At 53.0% G+C, this 6,542-nt stretch overlaps 1 protein-coding gene across 1 annotated transcript in view; it reads right to left on the bottom strand.

The window, feature by feature from the left end:
• Positions 1–6,542, bottom strand: part of SPSB4 (splA/ryanodine receptor domain and SOCS box containing 4) — an 85,647-nt gene extending 79,105 nt beyond the window's left edge. Inside the window, exon 1 of the mRNA XM_008054674.2 lies at positions 6,481–6,542. The gene's annotated coding sequence lies outside the window, so the exon portion shown is untranslated. The remainder of the gene's footprint in view (positions 1–6,480) is intronic.

Below are 6,542 nucleotides of genomic sequence, written 5' to 3'. Positions count from 1 at the left end.
TGATCCTTCTGCCTCAGCCTTCCAAGTAGCTGGAACTACAGGCGCACGCTACTCCGCCCGGGGTAATTTTTGATTTATTGTAGAGATGAGGTCTTGCCAAGTTGGCCAGGTGGGTCTCGAACCCACAGGCTCAGGCAATCCACTTACCTTAGCCTCCCAAAGCGCGGGATTACAGGATGAGCCACTGAGCCCGGCTCACACTACTTTCATGTATATACTACAGCACTTGTAAAAGTGCAAAGCTGATCTAACCATGCTCCCTGCTTAAAATCCTTCACAGGATCTCCAGGGCTTTTGGGATAAAGTTCACTCCTAAGCCTAGCCCTAACTCTCCCAGAACGTTCCAGGATGCTTCCCCAGCCCATCCCCCACGGGGAACCCCTTCACTTCACCTCCCCAAACCTCTCTACAGTTCCCTGACGTGGCTGTTGTCATCATCTCTTCCCTCTCTCTGCACCCTCCCCAGCCCCCAGGTACACATATCCGTGCTATATACGTACACATACCCATTTTGGATATCAACGTCTCTAGGGAGCCCCCGGCCCTCTGTGCTCTCAGAGTCCCTGGACTTGTTCCCACTACACTACAACACTTATCACAAAGGACCATGGTGTCTCCTTAGCCGCCTCCCTCCCACCAGACTGGGGACAACTAGGGCGCAGGGGCTGGGTCTCCCTCGTGAGAGCCCCCGGCACTCTGCGTGGGTCCGGTTAAGAGAAAATGCTAGGTGAATGTCCATGGAATGTACAGGCACGGACAAATGAATAAAAGCAATATGGTGTCTAGGAATGAACTGGGAATGCAGACCTCCATGAACTCGACAACTCATTTAATGTTTTTATTCCTCCATTTTCCCCTCTGTACGATGGTACCAATAATATCTGCCTGGCCCCGGCTCGATTGGAATATTTTCAAGATTTCCTTTGTACAAATATTAAGTAGAGGGGCTGTTCTATGAAAAGATGCTCATTCAGAATGAATTCACCAACCATGAATGAACTAAAGAACCCCCAAGGCTTTATTCATAGATGTCCATTAGCCTCCCCCGCAGACACACTCAGAGCTTGAGCTATAACTGGCTAGGCAAGCCCTTTCTCCCCGAGAGCTCACAAAAAGAGCCATCTGTCCAGTTCCAGGTGGAACTGTCTCACGCCTGTCTTCCTGGAGTGAGAATCGGTGAGGCTTCCCTGAGCCTCTCCTCCTCCTGGGGTTTCCATGGGAATCCTCCCACGCGTGACTGAGCCAGGGCCCCCCAAGGTGGCAGCTCAGCTGTCAGCCAGCAAGGAGAGCAGGGGACAGGATGAGGGAGGTTTGCTGGCAGTGACCAGGCCAGCAAGCTCTGCAAGGTCATTTGAAAGAGACATACCTCTGAGCCAATGAGGCCATGTGCAGTCCTGGCAGGCCTGGCTGCGCAGCTGCCCCTGTGCCCAGAGGGCTGCCCCAGGCACATGTGGGCTGTTCTGCAGGACAGCTGGCCTCCCTGGGGCCCAGCAAGTCTGGGCTGGGGCAGCGTATGAAGGGAGGGGACGGGAATGGGTGAGAGGAGGGTGTCACTTAATGAGACCCCCCTGGGGAAAATAGTGAAGAAAGTATGATAATCTTCATGTCTAGCCCCTCATTCACCCCTCGAGATAAATCTGTCCTGCTTATAACTGGTTGTCAGAAAATGGGATGCCTGGAAGAAAAGCAGAACTATTCATGCCTCGAGCTTGACATAGGTCATAATATGGACCTGCTGGGATTTCTGAAGATCCCTCCCTTAAGCCTCAGGTATCTCTAGGAGCATTGTTGAGATACCAAGGAGGAAAAGAGAGAGGAGGAGAGGAAGACAGGAGAAAGGGAGACTCAAGAGAGAGGAGAGAGGGAGTAGTCCATAGAAGAGAGCCACTCTGGCCCCAGGAATCTGATAGAATGCAGAAAACAGGTGGGATGTCTCCATGGCCTGGCTCACTGGACCCTGCCCCACTCATTCTGCAGAAAGCAGAAGGCTGGTTCACCACGAGCACCATTTCACAGCCTCAGAGGTGGCTGACATTGGCTCTGCTCCAGCTTCTCCCTCTGTACCTACCAGCACAGGCTCCAGGGCCCACCTGCCTGCACTGTCAGGCACCCCAAGGTCAGAGCTTCCGTTTCTGCCTCACTCTCTACCTCTCCATGCTTCTTCTCTCCTGACTTGTTCCTCCTACCCTCTGCACATAATCTCAAGCCAGGGCCCCAGAGCTGCCTTCTCTCCTCAGCACCAGACTCACCTGCTGGAAGCCTCTGGCCAACCCAGCCTAGGTGCTCCTTCTAATGACCTTCTAAAGCCAGCTGGTCTTTCCATCATAAGCCCCCCACCATGGGCACACCCACACTGTCAGCCCTGTGGGACATCTGTGGTTCACTGGCACCTCAGGGTTCACACATCCTGGGCAGGGCCCAGCCTTTTCCCTCTCCTGCATGCCAGGTTCCCGATTGCATGTCCTGCCATGGACCACCCCCTCAGCCCCCTTCTCTCCGTCTCTATCACTCAATGCCATTGGCTTTCCCTTACTTCACACCCAGCCTGGGTTACTGCAATGGTCTCCTAACGGGTCTCCCTGACTCCAGTCTTTGCCCCTCAACCTACCCTCCATGCTGCCAGGAGGTAAATCTGTCCAAGCTGCCCACTCATCTGTTCCTTCAGCGCTCCAGGCAGCATCCCTTAGCTCTGGCACCCAAAGGACCTTGAGAGATGCTCCTGCTTATTTCTCCCACACTCAGTCTCTTGACATGGCCCACCTCAGACCAGTCATGCCGGACTCTCCTCTCGTCAGCACATCCCGTTCACACCTTGGCACCCGGAAGCCTCACCCCCTTTCTTTTCCTGGCTGACACTCTCTCACCTGCCTCCTCCACACCCCTGGCAGAAGCAGGGCCGGGCACCCAACCATGGATGGCAGCCCTCCACCCCCCTGCGTCTTCAACCTGTCAATCCTCCCCATGTCTCCTGCACCATGTCTGCATTGCTTGCTGGTGGAACCATCATCCAACCAACCTCTATCTCCAGTACTAGGCCGGACACAGTGGCCCACGCCTGTCATTCCAGTACCCTGGGAGGCTGTGGCGGGAGGATTGCTTGAGCCCAGGAGTTCGAGACTAGCCTGGACAACATAGCAAGACTTCATCTCTACAAAAATAAAATTTAAAAAAAAAAAAAAATGAGGCATGGCACCTGAAGTCCCAGCTACTCAGGAAGCTGAGACGAAAGATTGCCTGAGCCTAGGAGGTCGAGGCTGCTGTGAGCAGTGATCATGCCACTGCACTCAGCCAGGGAGACAGAGCAAGATCCCGACTCAAAAAAGAAAAAAACAAAACAAAAAAACAGCACACGGCCCTGGATCTGCCACCCCTAGTGGCATTAGGAAGTGCTTATCAAATTGAAGAAAGAATATCCACTCTATACCTCTGTTTTTAAAAAACTTTTTTCATAATTAAAGTATATATTTCAAATGGGGATTAGGTTCTGAGCTCAACATGTGAAGCAAAAATCACATGCAATCAATACTGTCCTGGAAAGTTCTTCTAAAGGTCCACAAAGTTCACAGTAACTGGTTTGGGGTGTGCCGCTCTCTTTCCCCAAGGGTGCAGCACAGACAACTGTTTTTCCTACAGTCTTGGAAAAGATCCCTGTTTCTTGGAGTGAATAAGCAGCAGATAAACCAGTTTGGCTTATGTAGGGACCATGAGTTGTTAAAAATGTGTTGCTGGTTTTTAAATTTTTTACTGTTGATCTCTTTCCCCAAATACGTATGGCCATGTTCACATAAGTGCACACACAATGCACTTATATTTTTAAAATTTAATACAAGACAGAGACTTCTCTTGACCTCAATCTAGGTCTCACCACCCCCCTGGTTTTCCATATCAAGTGGCCTGCTCTAGCTGGGGGACTGCCTGAGACCTTTCGTTCCTGTATCAGTAGAGAAGGGATCTTTCAAGAGCCTGGATGTGTGACAACAGGTCAGGTGGTTCAGGAGAGACTAAGTAACTCCTGAATGATGAGTCGTCCTGGGTCTTTTCTCAAAAGGGCAACTCCGCACTGGCTGGGGACTTGGCCACTTCCCTCCCGGAATAAAAATGAAGCCCCCAGTGACAGGCCTGCATGAATGATGAGGAGATTCCAGTCCTCCAAAAAACCTGAGGGAAAAGTATGCTTGGCAGGGGGCACAGCAAGTGATTAAGCCCTTGCGGTGATGGCGATGGCGCAAAACCAAGAATGCCAGGGGCCTAGGGGTGATGAGAGAGAAAAATGATGAGGAAGGGGTGGGGGCAGGGACGGTAACAAGACCTGGAGGGCCTGGAAGCATCTAGATTTCACCCCACAGCAGCCTTAAGGAGGGTCTAAGCTAGAGGGGAATCTAATCTATTTATATTTTTAAAAGATGCTTCTGCAGTGTGGTAAGCTCACGCCTGTAAGCCCAGCACTTTAGAGGCCAAGGTGGGAAGACTGCTTGAGGCCAGGAGTTCGAGACCAACCTGGGCAACATAGCCAGACCTCGTCTCTACAAAAAATTTAAAAAACTAGCCGGGGGGTGGTGGGTGCCTGTAGTCCCAGTTACTTGGGAGGCTGAGGTGGAAGGATCACCTGAGCCCAGGAGACTGAGGCTGTGGTGAGCTGCCATCATGCTACGAGTGTGCACTCCAACCTAAGCAACAGAGTGAAACCTCAACTCAAAAAAAAAAAAAAAAGATGCCCCTGGTAAATGGTGGTTACTACTTGTTAGTCTGGTACCTGAAAAAGTGAATCTTGTAGTTTTAACTTGCATTTTTCCTCTTGAGTGAGGTAAGACATCTTGTCACGTGTTTTAGTAGCACTGCTGTCATTTCGTGTGCGTGAACTGTCTATAGTCTGTTTGATCTTTGGCTTGTTGACTTGAGAAATCTTTTACATACCTTTTCCAAAAGATAAGCCTGGTGTGATAGCAGTGGCAATTCTTTCCCCAGTTTGTCATGTCGTTTGACTGTTTATGGCGATTCCTTTTCCTTGCAGATTTTATTTTTATAGCATTGAATTTATCCGTTTTAAAAATAAAAGCTAAATACAAACTAGAGATATTTGAGTGGAATGGCCAGTAAGTTGGATTTTGTTTGTGGTTTGCCAAAGGCGGCTTAAATTATTTGTGTTACCATTTTTTAGGGAAGTTTTAAAAATGGAACCAATCAGAGGGTATGTGTCTCAGAGGAATATGCCCTTGGGTAAAGAATGTTTATATCATGCTTTTGCACATTTTACATCTTCCAGATTTAGACTCATCAAACTGCAGGGATAGGGGAAGAAGGCTGGGGGCTCGGATTCCTAGAGAAGAGACAACTCCTATCTTTACCCTCCAAACCCCCAAGGAGGAGGGTGGGGTGCAGAAGAGGAAACCCGACTGAAAGACGCCAGAGAACTTGCCCAAGGTCACGCCGCAGAATTCGAACTCAAGCCTGCGAGCTTTCCACCTCCTGGCGACAGCACTGGGAAAGTGCCCCCTTCTTCCTTCCGGTCGGCAGCCGCCCACGCTCCACCGCCTTGGGGCTTCTCCCGCCAGTCGGAGGTCGGGGGCTCGGCGTCCCCTCCCGGCTCGGAGCCCCTGGCGCGTACAACGCGACCGGGGCGGACACATTTGCCGCGCTCGAGGCTCTGGCCTCCTCCCTCCTTCCCCGAGCCCCGCGCCCAGGACTCCCAGAACCCCTGACCTCTCCCCTCTCCCCCCGCCCCCGTTCCCTGAGCATCGCCAACTTTGTCACCGAGCAGGGCCGGGAACTGGCCCCGAGTCGCTCTCAGGCCAGGCGACAGACCTCACTGCCCCAGCGTCAGGAGTGCACGAGAACGAGCTGCCACTCCACCAGTGTCCACTGCGTGCCAGGCACTTGACTTCGCCGCTCTGGGTGCCCCCGACTTACAGACCCTACCCCCCACCCCCGGAGTGACTGTCCCCATTACACCGGCGAGGGAACTGCTGCAGCCGAAAGTTGGGTGCCACGCTCGGGCTCACAAAGCTAATCATACTAACAGACGATTGAGGGCTTCCTGTGCGCCGGGCACAGGTCTGCATACAGGCGCCATCCCATAGACCTTCCCAGCACCCCTACAAAACGTGGTATCATCATCATTCCCATTTTACGGAGGCGGAAACCGAGGTTCGGCGCCCTGTCCAAGGTCACTCGGCCAGTGCGTGACGCTCTCGGACCCAAACCCAGGCGGAGTGAAAGGGAGGCAGTTTTCTGTGCGGTTTCCACTACGCCGAGAAGCAGCGGGCTTCGAACCCTCCGTACCCGGGGACGGTACGACCCAGGGCTGCGCGCAAACCGATCAGCTCAGACCGCCACAATCTGCAGAGAGGACTTCCCGGGGACCGGACCGGACCGACGCCAGGAGCGCCGGCTGTGACGAGTGCCGGCCCGCACGAAGTCCGCGCGGCCGGATCTCGGCTGCTGCCTCCGCGCGCCCCCCACTAGGAGCTGGAGAGTACTCACCATAAAAGAGAGGGCGAGCGCCCGCCCGGGAAGAGTCCCCAGCGCCGGCGGGTCCGGGACTC

The sequence above is a fragment of the Carlito syrichta genome, unplaced genomic scaffold (genome assembly GCF_000164805.1).
Source record: "Carlito syrichta isolate Samal-C Ts95f unplaced genomic scaffold, Tarsius_syrichta-2.0.1 Scaffold297556, whole genome shotgun sequence".
NCBI lineage: Eukaryota > Metazoa > Chordata > Mammalia > Primates > Tarsiidae > Carlito > Carlito syrichta.
Note: the sequence above shows the minus strand (reverse complement) of the source record. Positions and strands in the feature narration are given on the sequence as shown.